Below are 24915 nucleotides of genomic sequence, written 5' to 3'. Positions count from 1 at the left end.
CTCAGGGCTCCCCCTGATTCTACATTATGGTGAGGCATATAATTATTACACATTACAATGTAATAATAATAGAAATAAAGGGCACAATAAATGCAATGTGCCTGTTCTGGGCGCAGTTGCTCATGTTCCTAATTCCAGCACTTTGGGAGGCCAAGGTAGGTGGATCACCTGAGGTCAGGAGTTTGAGACCAGCCTGGCCAACATGGTGAAACCCCATCTCTACTAAAAATACAAAACGTAGCTAGGTGTGGTGGCGGATGCCTGTAATCCCAGTTACTTGGGAGGCTGAGGCAGGAGAATTACTTGAACCTGGGAAGCAGAGATTGCAGTGAGCCTAGATCATGCCATTGCACTGCAGCCTGGGTGACAAGAGTGAGATTTCATCTCAAAAAATAATAATAATATAAATAAATAAATAAATAAACAGATAAAATGTGCTTGAATCATCCCAAAACCATCTTCCCTACACCCCTGGTACATGAAAAAATCATCTTCCATAAAACTGGTTCCTAGTGCCAAAAAAGTTGTGATGAACTAATTTACACTCCTATCAACAGTGTTTTAAGTTTTCCTGGCCAGGTGCAGTGGTTCACACCTGTAATCCCAGCACTTTGGGAGGCTGGGGCAGGTAGATCACTAAGGTCAGGAATCACCGAGGTTGAGACCAGCCTGGCCAATGTGGCAAAACCCGGTCTCTACTAAAACCACAAAAATTAGCTGGGCATGGTGGCATACATCTGTAATCCCAGCTACTAGGGAGTTTGAGGCAAAATAGTTGCTTAAACGAGGGAGGCAGAGGTTGCAGTGAGCCGAGATTGTGCCACTACACCCCAACCTGGGCGACAGAACAAGACTGTGTCTTAAACAAACAAACAAGCAAACAAACAAACAAAGAAACCCAGTGCATAAGTGTTCATTTTTTTCCACAACCTCATCAGCATCTGTTATTTTTTGTGCATCTGTTATTTTTTGTTCATCTGTTATTTTTTGTAAATAGCCATTCTGACTGGTGTGAGATGGCATCTCATTGTGGTTTTGATTTGCGTTTCTCTAATGATCAATGATGTTGATCCTTTTCTTATATGCTTGTTGGCCACATGTATGTTGTATTAGGGTACTCTAGAGGGACATAACTAACAGGATATATGTATATATGAAAGGGAGGTTATTAGGAGAAATGACTCACATGATCACAAAGTGAAGTCCCACGATAGGCTGTCAGCAAGCTGAGGAGCAAGGAAGGCTGTGGTGAATCAGTCCAAGTCCCAAAACCTCAAAAGTAGGGAAACTCATAGTGCAGCCTTCAGTCTGCAGTGGCCAAAGTCCTGAGAGACACTGGCATAACACTGATGTAAGTCCAAGAGTCCAAAAGCTGAAGAACTTGGAGTCTGATGTTCGAGGGCAGGAAGCATCTAGCATGGGAGAAACATGAAGGCTGGAAGACTCAGCAAGTCAAATCCTTCCACGTTCTTCTGCCTGTTTTATTCTTGCCACGCTGGCAGCTATTTAGATGGGCCCACCCAGATTGAGGGTGGGTCTGCCTCTCCCAGTCCACTGTCTCAAATGTTAATCTGCTTTGGCAATATTCTCACAGACACACCCAGGAAAAATCCTTTGCATCCTTCAGTCCATTTGACACTGAATATTAACCATCACATATGTCTTCTTTTGAAAAGTGTCTGTTCATGTCCTTTGCTTACTTTTGGATGGGAATTTTTTTTTCTTGTAAATTTGTGTACATTCCTTATAGATGCTAGATATTAGACCTTTGTTGGATGGATGGTTTGCAAAAATTTTCTCCTGTTCTGTTGTTGTCTGTTTATTCTGTTGATAGTTTCTTTCACTGTGCAGACATTCTTAGTTTAATTAGATCTCATTTGTCAATTTTTGCTTTTGAAGTAATTGCTTTTGGTGTCTTTGTCATAAAATCTTGGCTCATTCCTACATCCAGAGTGGTATTGCCTAGGTTGTCTTCCAGGGTTTTTTTTTTTTTTTTTTTTTTTTTTTTCCAGACAGAGTTTTGTTCTGTCATCCAGGCTGGAGTGCAGTGGCGCGACCTGGGCTCACTGCAACCTCTGCCTCCTGGGTTCAAGTGATTCTCCTGCCCCAGCCTCCTGAGTAGCTGGGATTACAGGCACCTGCCACCATGCCTGGCTAATTTTTTGTATTTTTAGTAGAGACGGGGGGGGTTTCACCATGTTGGCCAGGCTGATCTTGAACTCCTGACCTCAGGGGATCCACCTGCCTCGGCCTCCCAAATTGCGGGGATTACAGGCTTGAGCCACTGTCCCCAGCCATCTTCCAGAGTTTTTACATTTAAGTCTTTAATCCTTCTTTCCTCCCTCCCTCCCTCCCTCCCTCCCTCCCTCCCTCCTTTCTTTCTTTCTTTCTTTCTTTCTTTCTTTCTTTCTTTCTTTCTTTCTTTCTTTCTTTCTTTCTTTCTTTCTTTCTTTCTTTCTCTTTCTTTCTTTTTCTCTTTCTCTTTCTTTCTTTCTTTCTTTCTTTCTTTCTTTCTTTCTTTCTTTCTTTCTTTCTTTCTTTCTTTCTTTCTTTCTCTTTCTTTCTTTTCTTCCTTTCTTCCTTTCCTTTCTTTCCTTTCTTTCTTTCTTTTTTTTTTGTGATGGAGTCTCACTCTGTTACTCAGGTTGGAGAGTAGTGGCTCAATCTCGGCTCACTGCCACCTCTGCCTCCTAGGTTCAACTGTTTCTCCTGCCTCAGCTTCCTGAGTAGCTGGGACTACAGGTGTGCACCAGCATGCCTAGCTAATTTTTGTATTTTTAGTAGAGACTGGGGTTTCTCCATGTTTCCCAGGCTGGTCTTGAACTCCTGACTTCAGGTGATCTGCCTGCTTGGGCCTCCCAAAGTGTGGGGATTACAGGCATGAGCCACTGCATCAGGCCAAGTCTTTCATACATCTTGAGTTAATTTTTGTATATGGTGTAAATAAAGGGTTCAGCTTCAATCTCCTGCATATAGCTAGCCAGTTATCCCAGCACCATGTATTGAGTAGGGAGTTCTTTCTCCATTGCTTGTTTTTGTCAGCTTTGTCAAAGATCAGATAGTTGTAGGCATGTGTCCTTATTTCAGGGCTGTCTATTCTGTTCCATTGGTATCTGTTTTTGTACCAGTACCATACTGTTTTAGGTACTGGAGTCCTGTAGTATAGTTCGAAGTAGGGTAGCATAATACCTCCAGCTTTGTTGTTTTTGTTTAGGATTGCCTTGTCTATTCAAGTTCTTTGTTTTCGTTCCATGTGAATTTTAAGGTAAATTTTTTCTAGTGTTGTGAAGAATGTCATTGGTAGTTTAATAGGAATAGCATCAAAGTTATAATTACTTTGACCATTTTAACAATATTGATTCTTCCTATCCTTGAGCATAGAATTTTTTCCATTTTTTTGTGTCATCTCGATTTTTTAGAGCAGTGTTTTGTAGCTGTCATTGTAGAGATCTTCCACTTCCCTGATTAACTGTATTCCTAGGTAGTTTATTCGTTTGTGGCAATTGTGAATGGGATTGCATTCCTGATTTGGCTCTTGGCTTCACTGATATTGGTGTATAGGAATGTTAGTGATTTTTGTACATTGATTTTGTATCCTGAGCCTGCTGAACGTATCAGCTTAAAGAGCTTTTGGGCCAAGACTATGGGGTTTTCTAGATATAGGATGATCTGCCAACAGGAATATTTGACTTCCTCTTGTTTGATTTTTATGTCCTTTCTTTCTTTCTCTTGCTTGATTTCTCTGGCCAAGACTTCCAATATTTTGTTGAATAGAATTGGTGAGAGAGGGCATGCTTGACTGTGCCAGTTTTCAACAGGAATGCTTCCAGCTTGTGCCCATTCAGTATGATGTTGACTGTGGGTTTGTCATACATGGCTCTTATTATTTTGTGGTATGTTCCTTCAATACCTAGTTTACTGAGAATTTTTAGCATGAATGGATGTTGATTTTTATCAAAAGCCTTTTCTGCATGTATTGAGATAATCATGTGCTTTTTGTCTTTAGTTCTCTTTATGTGACAAATCACATTTATTGATTTGTGTATGTTGAACTAACGTTGCATCCCAGGGATAAAGCTTACTTAACTGTGATGGATAAGCTTTTTGATGTGCTGCTGGATTCAGTTTGCTGAGTTTTGTTGAGAATTTTTGCATTGCTGTTCACCAAGGATATTTGTCTGAAGTTTCCTTTTATTTTGGTTGTGTCTCTGCCAGGTTTTGGTATCGAATGATGCTGGACTCACAGAGTGAGTTATGAAGGAGAAGGAGTCCCTCCTCCTCAATTTTTTGGAATAGTTTCAGCAGGAATGGTACTAGCTCTTCTTTGTACTTCTGGTAGAATTCAGCTGCGAATCTGTCTGGACTTGGGCTTTTTTTTTTTTTTGGTAGCCTATTCATTACTGATTAAATTTCAGAGCTCATTCATTGTTGGTCTGTTCAGGGATTACAGTTTTTGCTGGCTTGGTCTTGGGAGGGTGTATGTGTCCAGGAATTTATATATTTCTTCTAGATTTTCTTGTGTGTGCATAGAGGTATTCAAAACATTCTCTGATGGGTTATTTGTATTTCTTTGGAGTCAGTGGTAATATCTCCTCCATTGTTTCTGATTGTGTTTATATGGATTTTCTCTCTTGTTAGTCTAGCTAGCAGTCTATTTTATTGATATTTTTCAAAAAACCAATTCCTGGATTCATTGATCTTTTGAATACTTTTGTGTTTCAATCTCCTTCAGTTCAGCTCTGATTTTGGTTATTTATTGTCTTCTGCTGGCTTTGGGACTGGTTTTCTCTTGGTTCTTTTGTTATTTTAGTTGTGATGTTAGGTTGTTAAATTGAGATATTTCTAACTTTTTGATGTGGGTATTTCGTGCTGTAAATTTCCATCTTAATACCACCTTGGTTGTGTCCCAGAGATTCTGGTATGTTCTATCTTTTTTGTCATTAGTTTCAAAGAACTTCTTAATTTTAGCCGTAAGTTCATTATTTACCCAAAAGTCTTTTAGGAGAAGGTTATTCAATTTCCATGTAATCGTATGATTTTGAGTGAATTTCTTAGTCTTGATTTCTAATTTGATTGCACTATGGGTTGAGAGGTTGGTTGTTATGATTTCAGTTCTTTTACATTTGCTGAGGAGTGTTTTGTGTATGATTCTGTAACCGATTTTGGAGTATGTGCCATGTGGTGATGAGAATGTTTATTTTGTTATTTTAGGGAAGAGAGTTCTGTAGATGTTTATCAAGTCCATTTGATCCAGTGCTGAGTTCAAGTCCTGAACATCGTTGTTAATTTTCTGCCCCAGTGATCTACCTAATACTGTCAGTGAGATGTGAAAATCTCCCACTACTATTGTGTGGGAGTCTAAGTCTCTTTGAAGGTCTCTAAGAACTTGCTTTATGAATCTGGGTGCTCCTGTTTTGGATGCATATATATTAATATTTAGAATAGTTAGGTTTTCTTGTTCAATTGAACACTTCACCATTACGTAATGCCCTTCTTTGTGCTTTTTTTCATCTTTGTTGGTTTGTAAAGTTTGCTTTGTATGAAGTTAGGATTGCAACCCCTGATTTTTTTTTGTTTTCCATTTGCTTGGTAGATTTTTCTCCATCCCTTTATTTTGATCCTATGAGTGTCACTGCATGTGAGATGAGTTTCTTGAAGACAGCATACCAATGAGTCTTAATTCTTTATCTGGATTGCCATGGTGTGCCTTTTAATTGGGGCATTTAGCCAATTTACATTCAAGGTTAGTATTGATATGTGTGGATTTGATCTTGTCTTCATGATGTTAGCAGGTTATTATGTGGTCTTCTTTGTGTGGTTGCTTTATACTATCATTGGTCTGCATACTTCAGTATGTTTTTGTAGTGGCTGGTATGGTCTTTCCCTTTAACATTTAGTGCTTTCTTCAGGCGCTTTTATAAGGTAGGTCTTGTCATGACAAATTCTCCCAGCATTTGCTTGTCTGAAAAGGATCTTATTCTTCTTTCACTTATGGAGCTTAATTTAGCCGGATATGAAATTCTCGGTTGGAATTTCTTTTTATTAAGAATGTTGAAGGTAGGCCGCCAATCTCTCCTGGCTTGTAGAGGTTCCACTGAAAGATTCACTGTTAGCCTGATGGGGTTCCTTTTGTAGGTGACCTGACGTTTCTCTCTAGCTGCCTTTAACATTTTTTTTTTTTTTTTCATTTTGACCTTGGAGAATCTAATGAGTTTGTATCTTGGGGATGATCTTCTTGTGAACTATCTTATTAGGATTCTCTGCATTTTCTGAATTTGAATGTCATTCTCTCTAGCTAGGTCAGGGAAGTACTCATAAATGATATCCTGGAATATATTTCCCAAGTTACTTATACTCTCTCCATCTCTTTCAGGGACACCATTGAGTCATAGATCTGGTCTCTTTACATAATCCCATATTTCTCAGAGGTTTTATTCCTTCCTTTGTATTTTATTTTCTTCATTCATGTCTGCCTGTCTTCTTTCAGAAAGCCAGTCTTCAAACCCTGAGATACTTTCTTCCACTTGGTCTATTCTGCTATTAATCAAATTCTTGTAGTGTGTTTTTAAGCTCTATCAAGTTGGTTACATTCTTTTCTGTACTGGCTATTTTGTCTGTTGGTTTCTGCATTGTTATCATGATTCTTAGCTTCCTTAGATTGGCTTTCAATATACTCCTGCATCTTGATGATCTTCATTCCTATCCATATTCTGAATTCTATTTCTGTCATTTCAGCCATCTCAGCCTGGTTCAGACCCCTTTCTGGAGAAGTGGTGCAGCTGTTTGGAGGAAAGAAGGCACTCTGGTTTTTTGAGTTGTCAGAGTTCTTGCACTGGTTCTTTTTTATCTTTGTAGCGTTATGTTTCTTCAATCTTTGAAGTTGCTGACCTTTGGATGGGTTTTTTCCTTTTATCCTATTTGATGACCTTGAGGGTTTCACTGTTATATAAGGTGGATTCAGTCAACTGGCTTCATTTCTGGAAGATTTGAGAGGGCCAGGACTCAGCTCCCAACTACTGGACTGCATGCTCTAACTCCGGAGGACTTGTGTTGAGTCCCAACTTTGTTCTGTCTCCTCGAGGTTAAGAATCCACTGCACCGGGTAAGCCAAGATGCTCTCAGACGGCTGGTCACTACACTCTAGTTGGTGGTGTCAGCCAAAGCATTTAGTAGTACAGAGACAGTGGAATCCATCCTCATTTGCATGTGCCAGCAGCAGTGGCAGCAGCAGCATGGCTGCAGTAGGGTGCTAGTTGGTGCTGGTGTGCCTGCCTCTGTGCCAGCATTTACCACAGTGGCAAAGGGAACACAGTTTGCATGGTGGGGGCCCCTGCTGGTGACTGCATGTGGTTGCACCGGTAGTGGTGTTGACATGAGAGCAGGGTGTTGGGGAGCGCTCAGCATTGGGGAGAGTCTGCTGTTCTCCATGCCTAGTTTCACTTGGGGCAGTGCTGGCAAATGTGTGGGCACTGGCAGGGACGGGGTTGGGCTGGCTGGCTCTGTGCCTGCCAAGGCTCTGACTGTTGGTGGTCAGAGAGGAGAGTGGAGCAGACTGCACTCCTGCTGCAGCAGTTGCAGGGCAGGGTGTACACATACATGCAGGCTGGCAGGACAAGATAAGCAAAACCTGCCTGTGCACACACGTGCTGGCAAAGCCATGTGGGTTGTTACTGTGGGCCTGGGCGAAGATGCAGTGTGGAAGGAGTGTGAGGCTGGTGTGTGGCCCTGGGGGAAGATGCAGTGTGGAAGGAGTGTGAGGCTGGTGTGTGGCCCTGGGGGAAGATGCAGTGTGGAAGGAGTGTGAGGCTGGTGTGTGGCCCTGGGGGAAGATGCAGTGTGGAAGGAGTGTGAGGCTGGTGTGTGGCCCTGGGGGAAGATGCAGTGTGGAAGGAGTGTGAGGCTGGTGTGTGGCCCTGGGGGAAGATGCAGTGTGGAAGGAGTGTGAGGCTGGTGTGTGGCCCTGGGGGCTGCCCCTGGGGAGCTCTTTGCATTTCAGGCATGATCCACCAGCACTGGAGCTTTGAGACTCCGTCTCAAAAAAAAAAAAGAAAAGAAAAGAAAAATTATACTTTAATTGCTTTAGCAGCATCAATGTACTGTTCTGTATAAAGTAGGCAAATACCATCTTAGATTTTTAATTCAGTCTAAATCTTTTATTTTAACCTGAATAAATTCTGAAAAGATAACTAAGCTTTCTGGGAAGCAAATATTTAGCTGATATTGGAAAAATATAACCTGTTGACAGATCAAGGAAAAAAAAAGGAAAAATACTTTTTTCATTAAAAATGTAAAATTATAATACATATATATATTTCTATCAAAATTTAAATACAAAAAGAAAGCTGAAGACTCCTTTGACTACCACATGTGACCCAGGTCTTCTCTAAGTGTATATCCTTCCAAATCGTGTTCCCTGCAGTTATATAGGTACATATCCATGAAACATACAGCTTTGTTTTATGTTAGGTATTTAATTTACAGCCTGATGGATGGAAGATTATGCATTAAAAGGGGATCTAGTTAATTTTTTTGGTAGATTCTTTTATTCTGATCTTGATTGACTGTAAACTTAGCTGCACGTTCACACCAAACAGGTCTTGGAAATGGAAATGATGCTAGTTAAAATGGTGAATATAAAGTTGGATTTAGTAAAAGATAACAGTAATTTCTTATAAAAAAGGTTAAAGGGATAAAGGTGTGAAACCTCAGCTATCCAGTTTCATATAAATTACTTACAAGTCTAGGTGATATTTGAGATGGGTCTTAAGAGAGGGATAGGAATCCTAGGGAGGGGGAGGCAAGGCATGGACAGGCAGAGGGACTGCACTATGCAAGGACATGATGGAGAGAAGTACGTGCCTGGATTTCCAATTTTCCTGAGGATAATTTTACACCAGATCTTCATTTTAAAAAATCCAATCCTTTTTCTTAATAACCCCATCTGTCCCTGATACCACCATTTTTTTCTACCAGTCTCTCAGGCTAGAAATTTTGTAGTTATCGTTGCCTCTTCTCTCCTTCATCCCGTAAATCCTGTTGGGAATACATTACTGTGCTTTCTTCAAAATGTTTTATCTGTCTTTTCTTTTTCATTCTCTGCTATTAACTAGAACTTCATTCTCAGTTTCACTGCTGCCTAGCTTTCTGTGCCCTGCTAGGTTCATCATTATCCATCCAACAGACATAAAAGGAAAACTGTTTCTACTCACACACTTGTGACACCAAATGTGTGGGTTTTCCACACTAAGCAGTTCTCCAGTTCTCTGCAGATACAAACTGGGTGTCCTGCAATTCAGTTCTGAATTGCCATCAACTGAGATCATAAGACTGTTGAGCAGTTGGTTTGAGAGGGAAGATCCTGAGTTCTGTTGGGCATATCACTTTGGAAATGTCTATTAAACATCCAAATGGATATGTCATGGAGGCAGCTGGAGTTCAGGTTAGAGGTCTGAGTCACTGATAAAACTTTGGGAGTTATTGGCAAATGACAGCATATTGGTCAGAGTTCTATTAGAAAAGAGAAGCCACACAGTCATTTGAACAGGACAAGTGTACATAGGGAATTGTTCGTTGCAACAGGGAAGAAGAGTAACCCGGTACAGACTAGTAGGAAGTATAGTAGGAGTAGCCACTAGTCTAGGGCTGAGGTAGGGAACTCAGGAGAGTCCTCCCCTCTTAGTGCCCTGCCCCTGCACCTCACCAGAGGAACCCAGCCATGGCCCTCTGCATGTCAGGGAAGTCACCAGTGCTATACCACTGGAACTTACTAGAAATACTTCCTTAGGTGCTGGGGAAAGGAGCAGTGTCTCAGAACAAAACTGCCTGGAGCTGGTGGGAGGAGTGGGACCTGCTGGGCACTGGTCACTGTGTCCCTGGAGAAGTCAACCACCTGCAGGAGCCAGGCGAGGGAGCATAGGAGAATGAATAACAAAGACAGCTTTCACCTTCAAAGTCTCTCCATTGCTCTAGATAGGAGGTGGTGGTCAGAGTGGGATACTGTGAGGATTGCAGTCCTTGGACCTGACAGGTTCTAAGGTCTGATTATGGAGGGAGGGGGAAGCTGAGGTAGGCCAGAGGACAAGAGTAGGCTTCATGAGACCAAAAGGATGTTAGAAGGATTATCTACCCGGATACTGACATCTCCAAGAAGTAAGAGGCCTGGTGTGAAGAAGTTACATCCTAAGCTCTTCAGGGATAAGGGAAGCATGCGCCACGTGGGTAGCCTCCCTAGTCTAGCACCCAGTATATAGCCTATGCAGAGTGAATACCTGGGGGCTGCTGGGGGCGAAAGCAAGGTCCCTGTGACAGGACCTGAAGCCTGGGGGTGTCGGTGACAGGAATGGGCCTAGTTTTTTGGTGTAGAATTGAGCCTTGAGTGCACCGGTGGGATCATATTGAAAAGAAACCCTCCAAGACTAGAGGAAGATGCATCCTCTGATAATGTACGCTCTGTAGGCGTCCCAAGTAGCTGGGCTGGGGGTTAGATGGGCTCCAAAGCATTTCCTCAGGTGACAGTGGGTGGATCCCTGGGAGGCAAAGCCGTGCAGGAAAAAAACGGCAAGATGCTACATTCCCCGTCAGGGAAAGCCCCTTTCCCGGAAGCAGGGAAAGCGAGGCAGTTTAGGCTGGGTCAGTTTGTCCCTGCCCTCAGAGTCTGCTGGTCCTGGAAAAAGAGGGTCTTATTTTATTTATTTATTCTTCTTTGAGACAGTGTCTTGCTCTGTCGCCCAGGCTGGAGTCCAGTGGCTGGATCTCAGCTCACTGCAACCTCCACCTCCCAGGCTCAAGCGATCCTCTCGCCTCAGCCTCCAGAGTAGCTGGGACCACAGGGACCACAGGCGCCCGCCAGGACGCTGACGACTTTTTTTTTTTTTTTTTTTTTTTTTTCCAGAGAGGTAGCCTCCCTATGTTGCCCACGTTGGTCTCGAACTCCTGGGCTCAAGCAATCCTCCCGCCTTAGACTCCCAAAGTGCTGAGATTACAGGCGTGAGCCACTGTGCTCGGCTTTTTTTTTCCCCCGCGAAACGGGGTCACCCTATGTTGCCCAGGCTGGTCTTGAACCCTAGGGCTCAAGCGATCCTCCCGCCTCGGCCTCCCAAAGGGCTGGAATTACAGGCGTGAGCCACCGCTTCCGGCCAAAAGAGGGCACCCCCAGAACGCGAGATCCCCCTTGTCTGTCATCTTTACAGGGGAGGAAGTGGACTCCCAATCCAGCCATAGTCCATTCGCCCCGGGTACAGTGACTGCGGGGCGGCCAGAACCAAAAGTGTCTTCTTCTGGCTTTTGCATGGCATCAAGCAACAAGCGCCAGGCCGCACAGCTGCCCTGGCTTTCGGCGAGGACTCGTGCGAGCGCGGTGCAAGCGGTTCCGGAGTCCCACCGCGGGAGTTGAGGCAGCGGATTCCGAGAGCGGGGTGGGGCTGAATCGGGAGGGAGCAGGTGGAACGCACTGCGCAGACCGCGCCGGCGCCCGCACTCAGCTGTTGACTAGTCTTTCTTCCTGCTCATCCCTGAAAGTGGTCCAGGCGGCGGTCTCTTTTTCTCTGCCTTTTTGTTTCCCTCCGCCGAGTCGGCCCAAGGGTGAATTTCCGTTTCCGGCAGTGTTCAAGCGGGCTTAAGGAGTCGTAGTTGTGAGCAGGTTCGGTGCCACGGGCTGGGGTAGGCGGACGTGGGGTCCTTGGCTCTGGGGCACTGGGAAGATCTCGAGTAGTGCGCATGGAAAGGTCCTCTCCCCCGGTCCTCCGGGTCATCTTTGCTCCCGAGGGGCAGCATATTTAGCATCTGCCGGAGGTGTGCCCGGGGGTCGTTGGGAGAGTGACGGGATGAATCCCTACAGAGAGCCCGGACTGGGAGGGAAGGTGTCGGGGAGACGTCGTTTCCTGGCGACGTGGCCCCGGCAAGCGACTTAGACCTGAGCCGAATCTGTTGACCCCAAATTGTGCTTTTCCCACCAAGAAGAGAAGGGAGAGAAACAGTACAAGTTCGGCACTAAAACATAGTAGAAAAGCAACATAACCACTGAAATCACACAGCTATTCAGTTTCAAAGCGTTCCTAGTGCCCAGCTCTCCTAACTCCCGGTCAGTGTTCCTTGACATTATGGTGATATATAAAGACTTTCTGTTTCCGCTCGTGTGTGTGTCTGTGGGAAGCCTCTGACTCACCTCTGTGCTCCAGTAGCACCCTGTGCAGCCTTGCAATGTAGCCCTTGTTGCATGGCAGGGAAGATACTAGTTTGGATTTCCTCTGCAAGTCAGATCATAGCTGTATCCATTTACTGGCACAGTGGCTAGCACATCATAGACAGATACAAACATTTATTAAACGGAATGAATACAAGACCTTAATTGAATGAAATGGCACCCTGCTCCGCTTTTTTTCAATCAAGCTGTCAGATTTTATGCAGCCCGATATCCTTAAAAAACTCACTAATTCAGTGATTACCAATTTATTGGCCACAGATTCCCAGGTACCTTAGAAATCACTGGAAGGGTCTCTGTAAGTCCATGGGGTCTCCAGGCGTCATCTAGAACTAGTCATATCTCAAACATACAGATACTGCTATTTTTCAACTGTATGTAGATGAGCTGTAATTTAGGAGTTTTACAGAGTCAACAGGTACTAAAAGTAATACTGCGATCGTATTGGAAGTTCATAAAAATGTTTTAAAATTTTTATTAAAATTATAAGTTTTAGTTTAAGTTAGGAAACCACTTCATTAGTCCAGTTGATATCTAGGTCTGAGCTGTCCAGTATGGTAGCCACATGTGACTATTTAGAGTTAGAATGAAATTAATTAAAAATTCATTTTTTCAGTTTCTTTAAGTACATTTTAAGTAATCACATGTGGCTAATGGCTAAATGGCTGAAAAGTACAGATACGGAATATTTTCATCCTTGCAGAAATAGATAGAGCTGATGGTGACACTTGAGATGAATAAAAAGTAACTTAACCATAAAATGTACCCTTAGCAGAGGTAACTCATCTAATTTATAGCATAACAGAGAGAAATGAAATTGGGGATGGTTAAGCAGTTTGTACCCTTGTTCAGAGAACAAATACATCATCTCTTCATAAAGAAATAAATGAAATTTAATGTTTTTCCCTGGGTATTGCCTGGATTGTAAAATGCTTCTCCCACCTCCTTACCCCAACCTTCTTCCTTGTAGGTTACCAACTTGTTGTTGGTAAATAGCCGCTGTGGAGACTGAGGACCAGAAGAAACACAGAAAGAAAAACAGTGGACCCAAAGCTGCAAAGAAAAAGAAGCGGCATCTGCAGGATCTCCAGCTAGGAGACAAAGAAGATGCCTGGAAGAGAAATCCCAAAGCTTTTGCAGTTCAGTCTGCTGTGCAGATGGCTCGATCCTTTCACAGGTATGTTTAGCTACAGTCTGTTGGTTCTTCCATTGATTCTTTTTAAATAGTAGGAGCCTCTTACAGGTGACATTTGGATTCACAAGTGTAGTTCAGCTCCAGAGGACATGGAGATGCATGCTGTGTGGCTTTTACCAAAACGTGAGAAACTTTGCCATAAAAGCTGCCTTGCCTCCAGCATCTGCACACTGCTTGGTGTTTCTTGCCCAAGATACAAGAATTTATAGAATTTGTTTCTTCCTAAACTTTAAACTGTTTCTATGGTGATAAGTGTGCTTTTTCCCTCTGGATATGTTTTACAAAGTTGTAATATAAAATACAAAAATTACAATATGTAATACTAACATAGCTTTATTTAGTGAGTCCTTGTGATATTCTTAGCAGTGTACTTTAAACATTATTCAACTAAAGGCTTCCAGCAGCCTTACCAGAGTAGGAATCATTCTTGCCCTCATTTTATGGACAAGAAAACTGAGGTCAAGAAAACACGTTACCTCCAATCATATAACCAGTAAGTAGGAGAGCCAAATTTAACTCCAGAGCCTCTGCTCTTATCTGTTATGATGCACTGCCTCGGTATTTACCTTTTGGTTTTTAAAAAATTATTAAAATCACTCGTAAAACCGTCAGATTTAAGCAGTGTTTAATTTTCAACTCTATACTATTGAAGTCATCTTGTTACATCTTTATTGAACAGCAATTGATTTGGATAGGGGTCAGAAGTTAATAATTGACAAGTTACTTATATTTTTGTATTTTGTATTTTGTATTTTGTACTCTATATCTGAAAGTATACAAAAAAAAAGTCTACTTACAAGATTGATACCTTTTACTCTATTTTGAAAGTGAGTTTACTTTTTTTTTTTTTTTTTTAAATAAATGGGACTTAGGATTTGAAGATAAGAAAGCATCATATGCCAGTGGTTTATTGAACTCCACTAGAGCCCCCACCAATAGTAGCAGTGGTGACGGGGCCTCCAAAGTTGGAAAGAGCACTTTGATATAATGCCTCATTGGGAACTTCACCCGGCAGAAGTTGACTGAGATCAGAGGCCCTGTGAGGATCGTGTCAGGTAGAAGATGCCGCCACAGACACAGAGTTGGTGTGACTATTGTTATCTGACGGACATGCGTGTGTTTGTTGTTTTCTTGAGTGGAACATGTTAAATATTGTCATATCATGTTACCTCTCTTACACTTTTACTAAGTTGGCTATAACTTCAGAAAAGGGTAAGTTCCCAGAGATAAGGATATGATACATATCTTATCCTGACTGCTCTATGGCTTTGCCATGCATGTTCCTTGGAAGGGCCTAGCAGGCCTTGTCACTGTGAACACATCATTTAACAGAGAGCACGTACCTCCTATGTGCCAGGTGCACATACTTGCCCTTATGAAACCACATGCTGGTGGAAGTGGGCCTTTTCTCTTTTCCCTATGAGAATTTGTCAGCTTTGGGAGATGATGCCCTTTCCAAGTTTGAGGGAAGGTGAAACAAACTTCCAGTGGTGGAATGGCAATGCACAATCTGAAATCTCTTGTTATTGCAGTAATATAGTTGGATTGAGGCTTTTCTTTATCTTTGGAGCATCCATATTTTCTTTTCCTTTTTTTGAGACAGAGTCTTACTCTGTGGCACAGGCTGGAATGCAGTGGTGTGATTACAGCTCACTGCAGCCTCAACCTCCCAGGCTCAAGCAATCCTCCTACCTTAGCCTCCTGAGTAGTGTATGCCACCATGCCTGGCTAATTTATCCTTTTTTTCCTTTTTGTAAATTTTTATGTTTTTCTAAAGATGGGGTTTACCCATGTGGCCTAGGCTGGTCTCAAAACGAGGCTCAAGGGATCCACCTGTCCTGGTCTCCCAAGGTGCTGGGACTACAGGCGTGAGCCACTGTGCCCAGCCCATATTTTCTTGACCATTTTCTTATTACCTTAATTTAGAAATAATTATTGTTATAAGGATTCTGTTGCATTCTGTTTGAGGATGTTTTTAGCGATAGTGGGAATACAGGAAATTTTGATAGAGGTGAAGACATTGGCCTGCAGCTGAACAGCAAGATCATGGTTATCATGGAGGCTGTCTAGTTAGAATTTTCCCTGTTTAAGCACTTTTATTCATCTGGGTAGACTTTTGATATATCTAAATTTAGAACACAGGAAGAAAAACAGGATGGAATTTATTTTACCAGTTTTTGCCTATAAAAATGAACTTCAGGTACATTCCTGTAAGCGTATATGGTGTTTTACTGGATGCAATTAAAAAATGAAAATTAAGAGTTGATGGTTAGAGTTTTTTCAGGGTCTTTTTAAAGTAAAATTTTCATCTTTTCACTTATAGGTAAAAAGCGCAGACTCACCATTATTGAATGTGGGTGTGACATTAACATGATGATTGATCTGGCTAAAGTAGCAGATCTGGTAAGTCAGCAGGGGCAGCCTGGGGTGCTGATGGAGACTTACAGCGTTGTGATAGGTTATTTACCCCGTGAAGGGAAGAGAGTTTTATGATTATTAAAGGAATCATGGTCATCATCAGGGATACAGTAAATGTAATTGAATTGATGATGACAATAGTAATAGTAATAAATGTTGTTATATTAATAATACAGATGGAACGTGCACAATGAAGTGTATTCCAAAATCTAAAAGCACATCACAGGATGGAGAAAACCTTTAATGAACACAGCTAATAAGAGCTCATTAACATGCATACATGTATATGTACAAATATATCATAGTAAGTACCATTTCTTCTTGGACCCTTCTTGGCACTGTGCTAACTGCTTTCTACAAATTTAGCTTACGTAAACCCTTGGTACACCCTTGAGGTGAGTAGGTATTATCTGTAGTTTACATAAGATGAAATAGAGCCTCCCAGCAGTTAAGTAACTTGTGTGAAGATGGGACCCTTGTTCCTGATGGTTCTGGAACCTTCATCCTTAATGATGACGCTAAAGTAAGTACATGAATTGCCTGAAGAAGAGGCCAGAGTTTATCAATGGAAAATTTAGATAGTACTCAGTGTGTGGAAAATGTACAGGCTCTTGCATTTATGAAAATGATAATGTTCACTATTTCTGATATTCTATTAACTATCTTTTAAATTAGCAAAAATAAAATAAAAATTAGCAAAAAAAAAAGAAAAAAAAAAGGCCAGACGCAGTGGCTCACGCCTGTAATCCCAGCACTTTGAGAGACTGAAGTGGGCGGATCACCTGAGGTCAGGAGTTCGAGACCAGCCTGACCAACATGCAGAAATCCCGCCTCTACTAAAAATACAAAATTAACTGGGTGGGGTGGTGCATGCCTATAATCCCAGTTACTTAGGAGGCTGCAGCAGGAGAATCACTTCAACCCAAGAGGCGGAGGTTGTGGTAAGCCGAGATCGCGCCATTGCACTCCAGCCTGGGCAACAAGAGTGAAATTCTGTCTCCAAAAAAAAAAAAAAAAAGTAGCAAAAAATAAGCCATATTGATTAGGAAGTGTGGGGTGACAGATACCCTGTTTCTTTCATTTTTATTTAGTTTTTTTCTAGAGCTACTTATTTTATATTCTGGCCCAAGAAGACTCCTAAAATATAAAGGAAAAAGTAATACAGATTTTAAAGTTGTGCCATTGTAATGTCAGAAAACTAAATAACAGTCAAATTTTGAACATGTAATGCTACTATTAGTAAAAATAAGTGTAATTAATGTAAAGTTGTATAGAGATTACTAAATCTTGTATACTTGAAAAGATTGAAATAGTTCACAGAAGTCATTTGTTTCTCTTTTATTTAAAATATAGCAAGTTTCTAATTTTAAAGACATACATGTTGAGATGCCTTTACTTTTTTTATTTATAGTTATTATGGATGCATAATAGTTGTACATATTTATGGGGTACGTGTAGTATTTTGATAGAAGCATACAATGTGTGATGATCAAATCGGGTAATTCAGATATCCATCACTTCAAACATTTATCATTTCTTTGCGTTAGGAACATTCTAATTTCATTCTTGTAGTTATTCTGAATTATATAATAAATTATAGTCACCCTATTGTGCTGTTGGACATTAGAATTTATTCTATCTAACTGTATTTTTGTACCTGTTAACCTTTCCCTCTTTGTCCTTCCCTCCCTGCTCCCCTTCCCAGCCTCTTAACCATCACTGAGGGAGATGCCTATGTAAATCTTTTTCAGATTTTCAAAAGGAGCGCACACATTTGGTAAAGCACTCTGACTAATGCAGGGTACACACAATGCGCGTTTTCTCTTTCCTTGCTCTAACCACTGGTCTCTCAGGGCCCTGCAGAGCAGTATCTTTCCAGATACATATAAACACACATGCCACCCTTTAAAAACACAAATGGTAGCTTATTTTACACACTCTTCTGTGCTTTGATTTTTTTCGTGTAATATATCTTGGAGGCATATAATCAGTTAAGTACTGTAGCTCTGCCTCCTTCTTTTTAATATAATATTCCATTCTATGGATGCACCATAATTTATTTAGCCTAGCTTATGTTGATTGCTCTGCTCTGGGTTGTCAGAGCCTCCTGACTACAGCAAAGGCACACACAGTACGTGGATTTGGGTGTGTACGTGCGTGTGTGGATTAGGGGAGTAACACTGGCTTAGATGACAAAGATTGGCAGCTGAGGGACTGTTTGCTCCCTGTTCTTCCTAACCCTATAACCAGCTGCTTGCCCCTTGGCACTCTGGCATCAGATGTGGTGTGAGGATTTTCCACCTGTTCTTCGAGCTGGTCCAGTGTTGCTGGAGAGCTCTGCTTGCTGCCTTGGTCTGCAGTGGCAGTTGTGCTTTCCTGCAAGCCCAACTTCATATATTCTGTGGTTTTGGGTTTTGAATGTTTCCTAGTTTAATAAAAGGTGGGCATTTCTGTTTCCATTTTGTGTTATTTTCAGTTATCCATGGAAAGGTAAGAACAGAACTATCTTTAATATTAAAACTAGAAGTTTCCAGGAATCAATTCTGAAATTATTTTGCATCTTTGAAACATCTTAAATTTTAAAAATTGGTCTTATCTGCTTATATTTTCTTATATACTACCATCCATCGTAATCTTACTGTTTTTTGACTTAATTCTAAACTGGTAGCTATTTTAAAAAGTTTCTGAGCAATTGAGTTATACAAATTAACATACAAGATAGAGGTTTCCACTGCATACTTCCCAGCAAAAAACAGATTGTGTGTGTGTGTGTGTGTGTGTGTGTGTGTGTGTGTGGAGATTGAAAGAAGAGGTTGGTTTTCTATACCTATTTAATATATTTCATTGACTATCACTTTCTTCCCATTCTTTGGATGTCAGAGACCTGTTATTTGGCTTAAAAGTACATTACAGAAAACTTCATTTCTTTAAATTCGGATTTCTTAGGTTAGACCCAGCCTTTTCTGAGTTACTTCTCATGCATTAGAATTCTTAAAATGAAAGTTTATATCCTAGTGCGCATTGTCTTACGGTTGCCTTTTAGAGCAAGTCAGAGGGTGATGGTTTCTCTGGGTGATGCCTGTGTAGTCATTTGATTTAGTCTGCAGTGGGACTTTTCTGTCGAGGGCCAGATAGTAAGTATTTTCGGCTTTGTGGATCATATCTTTTGCAGCTACTTAGCTCTGCAGTTGTAGTGCACAGGTAGCCATAGACAATATGTAAATGAATTAATGTGGCTGTGTTCCAATAAAACTTTAGTTACAAACACAGGTGATGGCTGGATTTGGCCCGTGGCCAGTTGCCAACCCCTAGTGTAGGTGGTCTGTTTTGGTAGTTTCTTTGAGAAATGATGTATTCTGTTTGTAGGTACTGATGCTTATAGATGCCAGCTTTGGGTTTGAAATGGAAACCTTTGAGTTTCTAAACATCTGTCAAGTACATGGCTTTCCTAAAATTATGGGAGTTCTCACCCACCTCGACTCCTTCAAGCATAATGAGAAACTGAAGAAGACAAAGAAGCGATTAAAACACAGGTTCTGGACAGAAGTTTACCCAGTAGGAAGAGAAATAATTTTTAGATGCTAACGGTATAATCCTTTTAAAATAGACTGAAGAGGCTGGGCACAGTGGCTCATGCCTGTAATCCCAGCACTTGGGGAGGCAGACTCGGGCGGATCACTTGAGGCCAGGAGTTTCGAGCTCAGGGCAATATGGCCAAACCCCGTGTCTACTAAAAATACAAAAATTAGTTGGGTGTGGTGATGTGCGCCTGTAATTCCAGCTACTCGGGAGGCTGAGACGTGAGAATTGCTTGAAGCTGGGAGGCAGAGGGTGCAGTGAGCTGACATTGCACCACTGCACTCCAGCCTGGGTGACAGAGTGAGACTCTGTCTCAAACAAACAGAAAGATTGAAGAGACGTTACTAAACGTCTCTAGGATTTGCCTCCTGAATTCCCTTTGTGTTTGTGTTCCCAGTCTCTGGAACGTTTCCCTCAAAAGAGTGCTTATTCTGTGCCTCTTGGTATATCTCATTTGTCTCTGTACCTGCTGCACCAGGCAGTGTCTGGGTGTTTGGGGGTTGGGACTTAATAGAGTACATCAGAAGTTTCTCCCAGTTACAGGACCAGGCACTGCCCCTTCCTTTCCATACTGCTCTGGTCCATCGGCCACAGAAGCATTTCTATGCTCAGAGGCCTCACCTCCCTCTCCTCACCATACTTAGATGGATGCCCCTGCTCGGCTGCAGAGCAGTCTGCCTCTGTGGGGTTCTAATAAGTCCTGAAAGAAGCCAGCAAGGCTCTGGAAGCCTCAGGACAGTGGCTTTGCTAGAAGTGTCCCTTCTTAGGATTGCTGCTTGTTTAGAGCTTTTATTTTGTTGCAGTATTGACGAGAATTTAATTGAAATTTAATTTTTAATTTTCCTTTAATGTTTAGGGTGCCAAACTGTTCTGCCTTTCTGGAATGGTGCATGGAGAATATCAAAACCAAGAAATGCACAATCTGGGCCGTTTTATTACAGTTATGAAGTTTAGGCCTCTCACATGGCAAACTTCTCACCCTTATATCCTGGCAGACAGGTAAAAAGTGACTGTAAACTTTTTCTTCCCAGGCCATATATTTCAAAGCTAAAAAGGCTAGAAAAAGAACAGTGATAGGATTTATTTTGTGCCTGTTTGAATAGTGGGGGTAGAAGTGTAGTTGATGGAAAATGTCTACTTATATCATTGCTCAAAGATGCTGTGCTTTTGAGAGTAAATTAATTATGAGATGTTTAGGAGAATGGAAGCATTTAAGGCTACAGGATGTGGCCCCATCCTACGTTCATCCTCAGTTTTCAGTGATGCTGCCTTCGTGCCCGGGTGCTTGAGTCCTCGTGTGTGCCTTCAGTTTCCTTCCTTTGTGCTCTTCTTTGTGCTGTGGTTTTCTCAGCCTGGAATACCCTTTCTCCACCTGCCAGAATCCAAGCCACAGTAAAAATCCCAGAGCACAGGCTCACCCTCTTCCAGAAACGGATTTTCTCAATATGTTCTTCACTCTTCCCTGACCCCAGGTGGACATCATCTCCCTGTCTGATGTCTTACGGAATGAATGTCCCTGTCTGATGTCTTACTGAATGTCACTTTCAGCCTAGAGACACAATTGTGTGCCTGCCCCCTTTCTTCTGCTGGATGGTGAACAGCGCTTCCTTATTTCTGTATTTTCTAGTTTTCTAAACGGCGTGCTTAGTGGACAAGAGTGTGATGAGTCATTGGCACATGAAAGGAGGTATAAGAACTTTTGGCATTCATATCTGCTGTATGATTGAGTTTATTTTTCTAGGATGGAAGATTTGACAAACCCAGAGGATATCTGAATAAACATCAAATGTGACTGGCAGGTGTCACTTTATGGTTATGTAAGAGGAGCACACTTGAAAAATAAAAGCCAGCTTTACATGCCAGGTATTCTCTTGTTGTAGAACGTACTAGAATTACATATAGGATTCTTGGGATGGCTTCATTTCTCAGGAAAAGTGAAAAATGACCAAACAAGGGAAGATGGCCTTGCTGGAGGTTTCAAAAGTAAGCCAGCTATGTGTAGGCCTGCAAAGGTGTTACCGAATCCCCTCTTCTCTGACCTCTTGTTTTGTAGCTAGAGGGCCACTGTTTCAGTGTGGCGCAATGCCCTTCTTTAGGGTCATGGGTTCAGCCCTTGGACTGTGGATCGTTGTTAACCCCCCAGTCAACAGTAGATACTTACTGACTTCCTGTCAGCTGAAGCTGGCTTTTTGGGTCCTGTCTTCCAAGGGTAGAAGATTTTGCCATGAGTGATGTCAGTTTCCTCCCAGACCCTTGTGCTCTTCCTGAACAATGAAAGAAGCGCTGTTTAAATAAGAAGGAGCAGCTGGTTTATGCGCCTCTTTCTGGAGTTGGGCGTGTGCTGTATGACAAAGACGCTGTCTATGTTGACCTTGGTGGCAGCCACGGTTTTCAGGCACAGGTGAGACAGGAGTCATTGCTCTGAACTCTCATTATTCTTTCCGAGTCTATTTTTTAATCAAAAAAGATAATGTACTCAACTTTTATTTATTGAAGATTTTTCTCTTGTACTTATAATAAAGGCCCAAATGCATATTGTAAATATGTAGAATAAAAAGAATACCTTTTTTTCATTGTACCAAGCAGAAGAGTCCTGTCCTCCATGCCTCCTTGATCCGTGGCCCCAGCGCGGGCCCTGCTGCCAGTGTGGCACCTGCACGGCTTATCTCCGTTTCTACAAAACCAGTGTGCTCGCCAGCTCTCATTGGTCTTTTTCTTTTTCTCATTCACAATGGTCTCCTCATTCTTTATTTTAAAGCAGATTTCCAATGTTTATCTCTTAGTTCTCAAGTGGAATTTTACTGGGTTAAAATCAGGGTTATTTTAAAATGTTAGAAAAGCTAGCACTGTTGTAGCACTAGAACTGAGATTTTTCTAGCTAGGTGTTTAGGTTATCAGGTTATATACTCACTGAGCTTTGGAAAAGTTTAATGGATATGGGGATCCATTTAAAGCTTTGTTGTGAGGATTTTCTTCTCTGGTTTTTGAGGCATTAAGAAAGGTTCTCAGGAAATGTGTCTAAGTTAATTTTGAAAACTGAGTGAAACCAGTGTCTCTCCAGGATCTCTGTGCTTTCCTCACGTGCCCTTTCTTGGTGGTCTTGACGAGGTGGGGCCCACCCATGAGCTGGTCGAGTCTTATCTCCACCTACTCCACCATTGATGCCAAGATGGCTTCAAGTTGGGTGATGCTGTTTTCTGATTCCAAGCCACTTGGGTCAGAGGCTATAGATAATCAAGGGGAAGTCTGCTTTTTTTCTATTTTTAATAAAAAGATATATTTCAGAAGATTATATCACCCATAATTCTGCCATCATAACACATTTTGGTGGAATTCATTCTATGTTGTTTTGTTTTTCTTTGTGTATGCATGTGTCTCTGTGGGCTCTTCACTTATCTGACCTTATGAGGGAGGCTTTTCTAGAAATAAAATACAGGATACATTTTCCAGTAGACCCCAAATATTCCTCAAATACCACGCCATCTTCCATAGGTTGCTTTCTTGTTGTTTAAGAGACCTGAGGCCACTTGGCTTTCTTTTGGTAGCCAAAACACTAGAGCAGAGTCAGGGAGTTTGTGGCTGTCCAGAAGCCACATGCCTTGTCTCTGAAAGCCACATGCCTTGTCTCTTTTATTTAGATTATGTTGTATTATCTACCATGGGTAAGTTTCCACTGAGGTGTGGCTTATGTGAATTATTTTTCAGCCTGGGTTCGGAATTTATATACCTTTATACATAGTGGATGTTTGCAAAACATTGGTTTTGTTGTATTAATTTGTGACTCCCAGTAAAATTTATCTGAAAATTTTGAGGTAATCTAGTATGTAATTTGTTACAATGTGCATAAACTAATACCTCAGTGCCTGACATAACGAGTGTTATGAGCTACTTTCATTTTTGCATATCCATCTGGTCATCCTTTTTCTATAAGAATACTCTCTTCTAATACAGTTACAGGTAAAATACATAATTTTATTTCTATATTCTGAGCATTTTTTTTTTCTGTACAGTCTTTATGTAGTCATCATTTTGTTGTTACCGGTGTTTTTTGTAATTGTGGTTTTTTTGTTTTTGTTTTTGTTTTGAGATAAGGTCTCACTTTGTCTCCCAGGCTGGAGTACAGTGATGTGATCTTGGCTCACTGCAGCCTTGAACTCCCAGGCTCAAGTGATCCTCCCACTTCTACCCCACAAGTAGCTGGGACTACAGGAGTACACCACCACTCCCGGCTAATTTTTTAAATTTTGTTCTAGGGATGAGTTCTCACTATGTTGCCCAGGCTGGTCTCAAACTCCTGGGCTCAAGCAATCTTCCCACCTTGGCCTCCCAAAGTCCTGGGATTACAAATGTGAGCCACTATGCGTGGCCTATTATTGCTGTATTCTAACTTATCCATTCTATTCTAATGTATCTCTTATGGTACGATTTTTTTGTTTTTTCTAATTTATGTTTTCATACATTTATATATTGTACTACGTTAAATAGCTTCGTATAGTTTTCTTTCATTCAGTGATTTTAGCCTCCTGATGATCTTCTCTATCAGTTATGGCACTGGTGACTTAAAATGAATGTTCTTCCTCTGTCATTCCTCCTACATTTGTTAGCTGGCATCTTTAACAAAGAGCTTTCACTTCTCTTTATTTCGGTATCACCTCTGACTAATGCACTTGCATTTTATTCCATGGGTTATTTTCCATCACCATCATTGTTCTTTCTGATGCCTATGCTGTCCCAGATTCGGCCGTGGGAGCCTTCAGCCTGTCTCCTGTGTCCTTTCAACTGTCTCTGTTAGTCTTTGAGCATTTCTTACTTTCTGACAGAACAAGAGGATCCAGGCTCATTTTGCCTTCTTTCTGCCTTGGGCCTGGACTCAGCCATTTCTCTTAAGGATCATGTGTTTTTAGCTTAGAAATTAATCAGCTTTCCAAAAGATCTACAAAACACTAACTTCCCTGTTAAGCAATTTTTTTCTAAAATTAGATTTTTTTAAAAAAGAATTATTCCTTTATTCTCTCTATAAGTTCTTTTGAAGTGTGGCGTTAGGGAACCATGCCTGAGTTTGCTTATTAACTCTTCCAGTGTTTATCAGATCACTTTTTCCCTGCGCTATGTCATCTTAAACATGTTAAATAATTCCTTGACATTTTCTATTTCTTTGTATTTTCATTGACTATATTGCCATTTCTAGGTTGGCTGATTAATGCACAAATTGAATTATTTTGCATTTCCTTGGTAATTTAGGCTGTTGATGTCAGAGGAGGAAATGGAAAGCCATTTTTGGAAATGATTGTAAGCTAACATCCTCTCTCCTTTCTTAGTCTCTTGATTTTTTTTTTTCTTACCCAAGTATATACAGGTTGATTTTTTTTTCTTTCTAGAAGATCCAAGATCTTTGATTTAGAGATATATTCTCTTAATGTTAACTGGTATTAGAATCCTCTTTTCTGTATTTTATTTCAATGTATTTTAAAAATGGAAATGATTATATTTTCTTTTAACTTGTGAAGTAGAGCATGGCATACAA

The 24915-nt window shown here is 41.3% G+C and overlaps 1 protein-coding gene and 1 pseudogene across 1 annotated transcript in view; both read left to right on the top strand.

Annotated features, from left to right (window-relative positions):
• LOC126963224 (mitochondrial import inner membrane translocase subunit Tim23) overlaps positions 1–24915 on the top strand; it is a 901060-nt gene that overhangs the window by 868566 nt on the left and 7579 nt on the right. The window lies entirely within an intron of this gene.
• Positions 11469–23303, top strand: LOC126963226 (ribosome biogenesis protein BMS1 homolog; annotated as a pseudogene).

Source organism: Macaca thibetana, chromosome 9 (genome assembly GCF_024542745.1).
Source record: "Macaca thibetana thibetana isolate TM-01 chromosome 9, ASM2454274v1, whole genome shotgun sequence".
Lineage (NCBI taxonomy): Eukaryota > Metazoa > Chordata > Mammalia > Primates > Cercopithecidae > Macaca > Macaca thibetana.
Note: the sequence above shows the minus strand (reverse complement) of the source record. Positions and strands in the feature narration are given on the sequence as shown.